We start from the raw sequence: 11796 nt of genomic DNA, 5'->3' as shown, positions 1-11796 counted from the left end.
TATTACAGTCTGTTAGAAGAACAAACAATTCTGTGTTAGAAGAAATACAACTAGAATGCTCCTTAGAAGTCATGATGACCAGATTTCATCTCTCATACTGCAGACATATTATTAAGAAGGACCAGTTCTTGGTAAAGGATATCATGCTTGGTAAAGTGGAGAATTAGCAAGAGTGGAGACCCCCAAGAAGCTGGTTTGGCATAATTGCTGCTGCAGTAGGAACAAGTGTAGCAGCAATTTTGAGAATAGCACAGGACTGGGCAGTGTTTCATCTGTTGTTCATAGAGTTGCTATGGCTTAGAACAAGGGCACCTAACAACAACCCTATTGATTTTTAATTATCTTAAGCAAAATTTTATTTGCATGTAATATTAATGATATTGTTCAGTGGCTCCCATATTGCACTGAATCACATTTCTTTGGAATGGGACAAACATGGATCTCTTACAATCAGTTGAGGAAATAGCTGTCTTCCAAATTTGTTGGCATACTTACTCAGTGCTTTCAGAGCTGCATCAGTTTATTGAAACACTTCAATATTTATCCTCTGAATTCATCTAGCCTGTTTTTTTTGCGATTGCCTTCAGTTCAACATGGACTTCTTCTTTGAATACCATTAATTCTTGATCATATGGTACCTCTTAAAATGGATGAATATTGACCAGTTATTTTTGGTACAGTGACTCAGTGTATTCCTTTCATCTTCTTATGATGTTTCTTGCATAATTCAGTATTTTACTCATGCTGTTGTTGTTGGATGCTGTAGAGTAGGTTTCGACTCATAGTTACACTATACACAACAGACGGAAACACCTCCTTATCCTCTACTATCATCACAATTGTTGTTACATTTTATCCTGTTTTATTGCCACTATGTCAACTTATCTTGTTTGGGGTTTCCTCTTTTTCATTGACACTAAACTTTACCAAGCATGATGTCCTCCTGATAACATGCCTGAAGTATGAGAGACAAAGTCTCACCATCCTAGCTTGTAAGAATTATTCTAACTGCATGTTCTTAAAAACAAATTTGTTTGTTTTTCTGTCAGTCCATGGTACTTTTAATAGTCTTCTCCAACACCATAATTCAGTTGCATTGATAGTTGTACAGTCTTCCTTATTCACTTTCCAACTTTCACATGCATATTGTTGTTGTTGTTGTTAAATGCTACTAAGTCCATTCCAACTCATTGCTACCCTGTATAGTATGTTTGAGGAGTGGTTGGTGGGTTTGAATTGCTGACATTTCAATTAGTAGCCCAGTGCTTATCCTGTAGTACCACATCAGGACTCCACATTCATGTTTCTTGTTGTTAACTGACATTGAATTGGTTTTGACTCATAGTGACCCTGTATAGAGTTTCTAAGAACTGGCTGGTTAAGTTTGAACCTCTGATCTTGCAGTTCAAACTGACCTTGCATTCCAGTGCTTATCCTACAGTGCCACACCAGGACACATATTGTTGTTGCTTTTTGCTGTTAGGTGTCATCAAGTCGATACCGATCCATAGTGACCTTATTTTATTAGGCAATTGAAAGCACCATGGTTTGGGCCATGAGAACCATCGTCCTTAAACTGATATTTTTGTTCTTTAACACTTTAAACAGGTCTTTTGCAGCATATGTGTTTAATGCAATCTGTCATTTGATTTCTTGACTGGTATTTCCATGAGTATTGATAGCAGATCCAAGCCAAACGAAGTCTTTGATACTTCAGTCTTTTCTCCATTTATAGTAATGTATTTATTGGTCTAGTTGTGAGGATTTTTCTTTACAGTGAGGTGGAATCCATACTGAAGACTGTGTAGCCTTTGATAATCATCAATAAGTATTTTAAGGCATCTTTGCTTCCATTTTTGCAAACAAGATTGTATCATCTGCATATCATATATTTAACTCTTCTTTTGATGCTTTCTGCATCATTTGATTTTTTTTTTTCCCATAGAATCCTTCAATATTGGAAATTGAGGCTTGAATTTTTTCTTTAGCTCTTTCAGCTTGAGAAATGCTGACTATTTTTTTTCCCTTTTGAATTTTTAACTTGAGGTCTTTGAAATTTTCATTATAATTCTGAATTTTATCTTCATGACCTGCCCTTTGAAGTTTTCTGTTCAGTTCTTTGACTTCCTTATTTCTCCCATTTACTAAAGATTCTCTACACTCAAAAACAAGTTTCTTCTGACCTTCATTTTGGTATTTTCTTTCTTTCCTGTCCTTTTAATGACCTTTTGCCTTCCTGTATGTTGTTCTTGGTGTGATCACACAATTCTTGTCTTAGACCATTAATGTCTAGTTCATCAAATCTGTCCTTGAGATTGCTTCTAAATTCGGAAGGAACATATTCAAGATCATATTTCGCTCTTCTGGACTTGTGTTAATTTTCTTTAACTTCAGAATGAATGAGCATATGAGCAACTGATGGTCTGTCCAGTGGTCTACCCCTGGCCTTTTTTAAATTGATTATATCAATCTTCTCCACTGTCTTTTCCCATAATTGTAGTCAATTTGATTGCTGTGTGTTACAGCTGGTGAGGTCCATCTGTGTAGTCACCTTTTATGTTGTTGAAATAGTTATTTACAATGAAGAAGTCATTGATCTTAAAAAATTCTATCATGTGGTCTTTTCTATCACCAAGTCCATATTTTCCAGCTTCTTTCCTTCCTCTTTGTTTCCAATTTTTGCATTCCAATCACCAGTAATTATCAGTGCGTCTGTTAAAGTTTCTCTCCTGTTATACCTCAAAAAACATTGACTCAGAATATAATCTAAATCTGTAGATTACATTTGACCTCATTAACATCATTGAAGTGAGGATTTACAACACATTACATCAGATCAGAGCTGATCACATCAGATCACATTATGGAAGTGATTACATAATATTAGAGCTCATTGTGGAGATAATAACTTCATCTTGACTGTTAAACCACTGAGATCTTGGCCCAACCTAGGTGATATGAAACATTAAGTATCATAGTACACCCTTTGTCAATGTGGTACCTATACACACCTCCTTAAAACATTAAATAAACTTTTATTAAAGATAGATAAAGTCATACCTTTGCCTAACATGATACAAGTAACACAAGTACAACTGAAAACGTACCCCATTGTATTATCCCAAATTCTTCCAAGTCCAGATTCCAACCTGTGGACTTTGTCTTTCATGCTTTGGATGTGTTTTCAAGAAGAGATAGTCCTTTGAGAATTACATCAGTAAAAAGAGGCATTCCCACAACACGATGGGTTGACACAATGGAAGCAACAATGGACTCAAATATAACAACAATTGTGACAATGGTACAGAGCTGGACAATGTTTTGTCCTGTTTCACATAGGATTTATATATGCTTGAATCAACTTGATGGCACCTAACAACAACAAAAATTGTTGTAGTTTTTGGTATTTATCCTGTTTGGTGTTTTATAATATCCCTGAATCTTTGGTTAGCTGTCTCTCATAAATTTTGTGAAATCATCAGACTTTATATTTTTCTCTTTCTTTTCCTGCTATTCTCATAATGTAGATGATATTCCACACTAAAAAAAAAAAAAAAAAAATCCAACCTGTGACAAAAGTCCTTTACATCTGTGAATCTAGAATACAAATGATCTACATCCAAATACAATGATGGAACAGGCAAAGGTAGGCATTTCCATTACAAGAAAACACTTGGAGGAAAGGAAGGGATAATAGGCATCAAACAAGTTTAAAATCCAGCAGAGCAATATTCATTAGCTCTCAAGTCTTGAAAATAATCCTTTGTTCTCAAAGATCATCTAGGCAATTGTCCTTCCCTCCAAACTCTGGATGTTGGCCATACACTCTTGATTCTTGATAGAGGCCGTGCAACCCAGGCTTGAGCTCTGTCTTTGACTCTGACTATAATGATTACTCTTCTCCCTCAGTTTTGGGCATCTCCATACTCCTATCCCATCATTCATCTGTTTGTTGTAATGTGGTGTCTTACAAGTTACTGTGATTCTGGAATCTATGCCACAGGTTTTTTAAACACCAGCAGGGTCAACCACAGTGGACAGTTTCAGCTGAGCATCCAGAGAAAGACAATGTAGGAAGAAGGAGAGACAGACAACTTCTAAACACTTAGTTACCAAAAACCTTATGAAAAGCAGTGGAACACTGTCAACACCAGAATACTGAATATTGAACCATGATGAAGAACACCAGAATATTTCAAATATGGTTCCTGAAGATAAGCCCTTCCAATGCAACTGGGGAAGAGCTGCCTCCTCAAAATTGAGTTAACCATGATGGCATGAATAGAGCAAAGCCTTTGAGACCTAAATTTGCTGATGAGGCACACATTAAAATGAAAAGAAATAGCTGTAAATGTCCATTAATAATTGGAATATGGAATGTACAAAGAATGAAGCTAGGAAAATTTGAAAATTGTCAAAAGTGAAATGAAACGCATAAACATCAATATCCTAGGCATTAGTGAGCTGAAATGGACTGGCATTAGGCATTTTGAATCTGACAATCACATGGTTTACTATGCCAGAAATGACACACTGAGGAGGTGTCACATTCATCGTCAATAAGAATATCTAAAAATCTGTCTTGAAGTACAATGCAGTTTGTGATAGGATAATATCCAAATGCATATAAGAAAAACCAGTTAATATGACTATTATTCAAATTTACGCACTAACCACTAAAGTCAGTGAAGATGAAACTGAAAAAATTCTACCAACTTCTTTAGTCTGAAATTGATCAAACATATAATCAAGATATTTTGATAATGACAGGCAGTTGGAATGCAAAGATGGAAAAAAAGAGGAACGATCAGTACTTGGAAGATACTTGGCCATAGACAGATGCTAGAGATTCCATGATAGAATTTTGCAAGACCAATGACTTCTTCATTGCAAATACTGTTTTTTTTTTGTTTTGTTTTAAACACTATACACATACACATATATATATATATATAGTACATTTTTTTTCTCAGTACATTTTTAACCCATGATTTTTTTTTTTATATGCTAGTAAAGGCGGTGGGGAGGAAAACACCCCCTGGGTCAGAACCAGGAGAATCTGCTGGGCAGTCCTCTGGACCAAAGATGAAACCATGACAAAGAAATTGAAACAAAGTATCACATTTAGAAGTGAGGGGTGCAGCTTCTCCTTGAATCTGTTCCATTTATACAAAAAACTGAATCCCATTCCTCACAGCAGAGATCAGAAAGGCAGCAGCACTAATGTGGGACGTCCTCCTCTATTCTTTCAATCAGAACCTTGTCACTGAGGCCCAGCACAGGCTCAGCAGAGACCTGCTTCCTTCACATATCTGACACAGGTATGCCTGTCTGTGGTCAGAGCATGTCTCCCCTTGGGTGTAGGGGTTTCACAGGCGGTTACTGTTAGCAGTCAGGTATTGGAGATATCTGTCTAGACCACTGAAGGTCTGAGACCCTTCCCATGTTTTCAAAGGCAAATACTTGTTTTAAATGACACAGAATTAAACACATGGACCTCGCCAGATGGAATACACAGAAATCAAATTAGCTACATCTGTGATAAGAGACAGTGGAAAAGTTCCATATCATTAGCCAAAGCAAGGCCAGGACAGACACTGGAAAAGACCATCAATTGCTCATACACAAGTTTAAGCTGAGGCTGAAGAAAATTAAAATAAGCCCATAAGAGCCAAAATATGACCTTGAACATATTCCACCTGAATGTAGAGATCATCTCAAGAACCAATTTGATGTGTTAGACACTAATGACTGAAAATCAGAAAAATTGTAGAATGACATCAAGAACATCATAGAGGAAGAATGCATTGTCTTAAAAACAACAACAAAAAAAACCACCTCAGTCTGTGCACTTCCCTTTTGCCTTTTGGTGAAATTTTTTGATGCATGTAAGTTTCAATTTTTCAGTATGTCCCCGTCATTTATTTTGTCTTCTGTTGTTTGTATGTTTTTTCCAAATTTTGAATGTGTATGTATACAATATGTTTGAGCCCTTATGTCTGTCCCCATTATTTCATTGATGATTTTTATAGTTATGATGTTTACATTTAGGTCTTTAATCCATGTTGAACTAGTTTATATATAAAGAAAGATATATGGGTCTTGTTTCATTCTTCTGCAAATCTATTTCCAATTTTGCCAGCACCATTAATTGAAGAGACAATCTCTTCCTCATTTAATGTGATTTGACCCTTTGTCAAAGACCAGTTGACTGTATGTGGATGGATTTACTTCTGGGTTCCCAATTATGTTATTTATCTATGTATCTTTCATTGTACCAGTGCCAGGCTGTTTTGACTACTGTGGCTATGTAGTAAATTTTGATATCAGGTAATGAGAGGTCTCCAACTTTGTTCTTCTTAAGCAGTGTTTTGCTTATCCAACGTTTCTTTCCTTTACATATAAAATTCCTGATAATTTATTCCCTCTCTTTAAAGAAAGTTATTGAAATCTGGATTGTGATTGAATTATGTTGGTAGATTGCTTTGGGTAGTATTGACATTTTCACAGTTTTAAGTCTTCCTATCCATAAGCATGGTATAGTCTTTCATTTTTGTAAATGACTTTTGGTTTCTTGTAGTAGTGTTTTGTAGTTTTCTTTGTGTAGGTCCTTTGTTTCTCTGGTTAGATTTATTCCTAAGTATTTCATCCTTTGGGTGGCTATTATAAATGGTATTGTTTTCCTATTTTCCTTTTCACAGTAGTCTTTATTAGTATAGAGAAATCCAACTGATTTTTGTATATTGATATTGTACCCTACCAATTTGCTGAATCTTCTGATGAGTTCCAGTAATTTTTTGGCTGAGTCTTTGGGGTTTTCTATGTATAGGTTCATATAATCTACAGATAGGGAGAGTTTGACTTCTTCCTTGCCAATTTGGGGTGCCTTTGATTTCCCATTCTTGACTTATAGCTCAGCTAAGACTTATAATACAATACTGAGTAAGAATGGTGATAAAGGGCATTCTTTTCTGGTTCCTATTAGCAAAGGGAATTCTTTCAATTTCTCTCCATTGAGAGTGATGCTGGCTGTTGGTTTTGTATATAAGCTTTTCATTATGTTAAGGAATGTCCCTGCAATTTCTACTTTGTTGAGTATTTTTATTAAAAATAGGTGTTGGTGTTCCATAGACTGGAGATGAGAGAGAAGAAGAAAGGCAGATTGGCCAGAAATGTGGTGAGACCTGGGGACTTCTGAGTCAATGGATAAGGACATCGCCATGGAGGGGTAGAGCTGAGAGTGAAGCATCTAGCTGATATGAAGTGAGGGGAAACACACAAGAATGCCCAAGCTTGCAGATAGGACGCATTTGACCTAGCCTTATTTTTTGATGATCAGAATTCATTTGTTATTGTTGTTGTTAAATGAACTCGACTAGAGGTAAATGAACTCGACTAGAGGAAGATTAAAAGGAAAGAAAAGAAATACCAATATTTGGTAAAGGAAACAAGTGTAAATTGCTACCATTTAATGAACTTGACCTATATTTATGGATGTTGTTGTTAGGTGCCGTTGAGTTGGTACCAACTCATAGAGATCCTAAGTACAACAGAACGAAACACTGCACAGTCCTGGGCTAACCTCACAATTGTTGCCATGCTTAAGTCCATTGATGCTGCCACTTTGCCAGTCTATCTCTTTGGGGGGGTCTTCCTCTTTTTCTCTGACCCTCCACCTTACCAAACATGATCTCCTCCAGTGACTAGACCCTCCTGACAATATGTCTGAAGTATGAGAGACAAAGTTTGGCCATCCTGGCCTCCAAGGAGCATTCTGGCTGTACTTCTTCCAACATAAATCTGTTGGTTTTTTGGCAGCCCAAGGCACTTTCGTTATTCTTCTCCAACACCATAACTCAAAGGTGTCAATTCTTCTATGGCCTTCCTTATTCACTGTGCAGCTTTCACATGCGTATGACGTTATTGAAAATACCATGGCTTGGGTCAGGCACACCTTAGTCCTCAAGCTGACATCTTTGATCGTCAACACTTCTAGAAGGTCTTGTGCAGCAGATTTGCCTAATGCAATAAATTGTTTGATTTCTTGACTGCTTTGTCCATGAGGGTTGATGGTTGATCCAAGAAGAATGAGGTCCTTGAGAACTTCAATCTTTTCTCCATTGATAAAAATGTTGTTTGTTGGTCAAGTGGTGAGGATTTTTGTTTTCTGTACATTGAGATGCAATCCATACCGAAGGCTGTGATCTTTAATTTTTATCAGTAAGTATTTTAAGTCCTCTTCAAGTTCAGCAAGGAAGGTTGTATCATCTCCATATTGCAGGTTGTTAATGAGTCTTTCTTCAATCCTGATGCCACATTTTTCTTCATCTAACTCAGCTTCTCACATTATTTGCCCAGCATACAGGCTGAATAAGTATGGTGAAAGAATATAACCCTGTCACACACCTTTCTTAATTTTAAACCATTCAATATTCCCATGTTCTGTTCAAACAACTGCCTCTTGGTCCATGTACAGATTCCTCATGAGCATAATTAAGTGTTAAGGAATACTCATACTTCACAATGTTTTCCATAGCTTGTCATGATCCACACAATTGAAAGCCTTTGCATAGTCAATAAAACACAGGTAAACATCTTTCTGATATTCTCAGCTTTCAGCCAAGATCCATCATATATAGTAGCTCAAAATACCAACTGAGAGGGAAGGAGTCTTCACATCAAGAATCAAAGCGATTCCCTCTGTATATGGAGTAGATAGAGATGGATAACTTACACATGGGCTACCTAAAATGAGGGAGTGATAAAGGCACAGAATGACTGGCTTCCAAGTTTTCAAGAGGAAGTTTAGTTTAAGAGTGTGCCAGGGAAGGTATAGTGCCCACTAATAGTTTTCATCTTGTCTAGATTGTTCTGATGGAAAGCGATGGGGATACGATTTTTATGATTCAATAGTTAAGTGTTATCGTGACTAATTGAAATGGTCACAATTGTAAAGGTAGTAATTTTGTAACATAAACAGGGGAGTAGTTAAATTTATAATCCAGAATCAGTGGACCCTAGGATCTTCAAGGGAGAAGAGCATGAGCAGAATGTGGGACTCTATCCAGAGAAGCAGCAACACCAGAGATGGAGGCAGAGATGAGGATATGGAGATATGCATCTGAGGACTGTAGACTCATGGAAAGAGAAAGACTGAGTGCTGGTGGCCAGGAGGCAGGCTTGCAGAATGTGCCCTTTGGTTTTTTAAGTGATTATATATTCCTGTTTTTGTGTACATTCCCCCACCCCACTCCCCCCAAAAATAGAGGGAATAGAAGCAAATACTGTTGAATGATGAAAAAAAGAGAAGTATAGGTATTGGATTTTGTCAAATGCCTTTTCTGCATTAATCAATATGGTCATGTGGATCTTTTCCTATTTTATTTATATGATGGATTACGTTGATTGTTTTTCTAATCTTGAATCATACTTTCATTCCTGATATGACTCCTGCTTGATCACGATTTATTATTATTTTGCTATGTTGATGAATTCTTTTGGGTAGGAGTTGGCTGACAACTTTTGCATTATGTTCATGAGGGTATTGGTCTATAATTTTCTTTTTTAGCGACATGTTTGCCTGGTTTGGGTATAAGGATTATGCTCACTTCAAAATGTGTATTAGGAAGTTTTCTATCCTTTTTTATATTCTGGAGTAGTCTGAGTAAATTTGTGTCAGCTCTTCTCTGAATGTTTGGTGTCTATGGGTTGGAGTCCACTCGATAGCCCTTAACAACAACAACAATGGCTAATAACCGTGAACATTTCTTCATATGTTTGTTGGTTGCCCAAATCACTTTCTTGGTGAAGTGTCTGTTCATGTCCTGTGCCCATTTTTTAATTGGGTTAGTTGCCTTTTTCTTGTAAAGGTGTTGTAGTTTCCTATAGATTTTAGAAATTAATCCCTTGTCTGACCTGTCATTGCAAAAGATTTTTCCTATTTTGTGGGCTCCCTTTTTACTCTTTTGGTGAAATTCTTTAATACACATAAATTTCTAAATTTTAGAATGTCCCAATCATCTATTTTGTCTTCTTTTGTTTATGTAATTTTTGCAATGTTTGGTAGTCTGTGTGCACTCTGTATCAGAGCCCTTAAATTTGTCTCTATTTTCTCATTTATGACCTTTATAATTCTGGGATTCACATTTAGGTCTTTAATCCATGTTGAGCTGGTTTATGTATATGGTGTGAGGTAAAGGTCTTGTTTCAATCTTTTGCATATCACTTTCAAGTTCTGCCAGCACCATCTGTTGAAGAAACTACCTCCTGCCCATTCAATATACTTTGGCCCTTTATCAAAGATCATTTGGCTGTATGGAGATGGGTTAATTTCTGGATTCTCAACTGTGTTCCATTGATCTATATATCTTTCAGTGTACTAGTACAAGGCTGTTTTGACCACTTTAACCAGGTAGTATATTTGAAATCAGGGAGTGAGAGGCTTTCTACTTTGTTCTTTTTAAGTCATGTTTTGCTTATCCTGGGTCCCTTTCCTTTCCATATAAAGTTTGTAATTGTTTTTTCCATCTCTCTAAAGAATATCATTGGAATCTGGATTGGTATTGCATTATATGTGTAGATTGCTTTGGGTAGTATTGAGATTTTCAGTGTTAAGTTTTCCTATCCATAGCATGGTATATTCTTCCATTTTTGTAAGTCTCTTGGTTTCTTGTAGTAGTGTTTTGTAGTTTTCTTTGTATAGGTCCTTTATTTCTCTGATTACATTTATTCTTTTGTTATAAGTCTGTTCAAGTCTTCTACTTCACGCTGTATAAGTTTAGGTAAGTTGTGCATTTCTAAAGATGCATCCATCTCCTCTCAGTTTTCAAATTTCTTGAAGTACAACTCTTCATAATATTGTGTTATTATCCTTTTTATTTTTGTTGGTTCTGTTGTAACATCACCCAGGTGGTTTCTTATGCATGTTATTTGTGTCTTCTTCCTCTTTTCTTTTTTTATGTTTGCAAATGGTTTGTCAATTTTATTGATGCTTTTGAAGAACCAGCTCCTTTTCCGTTGATTCTTTCAATAGTTTTTCTCTTTACTATCTCTTTTATTTCTGCTTTAATCTTTATTATTTCTTTTCTTCTTTTGCTGTAGGTTTACTTAGCTGGTCTGTTTCTAGTTGTTGGAGATGTGGTGTTAATGTGTTGATTTTGTGTCTTTCTTCTTTTTGGATGTGTGTATTTATTGCAATAATTTGTCCTCTCAGCACTGCTCTTGCTATGTCCCAAAGAATTTGGTTTGTTGTGTTTTCATTCTCTTTTGTTTCTAGAAAGTTTGTGAATTCTTGTTTTACTTCTTCTACTACTTAGTAGCTTTTCAGCAGGGAGTTATAGCTTCCATGTATTTGACTTTATTTCCTTGGCTTTACTATTGTTGATTTCTAATTTGCATTAGATAGCATTTGTGGTCTGAGAAGATGCTTTGTAGTATTTTGATATTTGTAAATTTATGGAGGCTTGTTTTGTGGCCCAACATATGGTCTTTTCTGAGAATGTTCCATGTGTACTGGAAAAGAATGTGTATTTTGCTGTCGTTGGGTTGAATGCTCTGTATACATCTATGAAGTCAAGTTGGCTAATCGTGTTGTTTAATTCCTCTGTGCATTTGTTGAGTTTCTTTCTGGTTGTTCTATCTTTTCTGGAAAGTGATGTATTAAAATTTCCCGCTATTATTATAGATTTGTCTTTTTCTTTCTTCAAATCTATTATTTTGCTTTATATATTTTGAAGCATAGATATTTATTATGGTTATGTCACCTTGTTCAGTTGACCCTTTAATCATGAGATAATG

This window comes from Chrysochloris asiatica, unplaced genomic scaffold (genome assembly GCF_000296735.1).
Source record: "Chrysochloris asiatica unplaced genomic scaffold, ChrAsi1.0 scaffold00016, whole genome shotgun sequence".
NCBI classification, from domain to species: Eukaryota; Metazoa; Chordata; class Mammalia; order Afrosoricida; family Chrysochloridae; genus Chrysochloris; species Chrysochloris asiatica.
The sequence above is the reverse complement of the archived record's forward strand: the minus strand, read 5'-3'. Positions refer to the sequence as shown.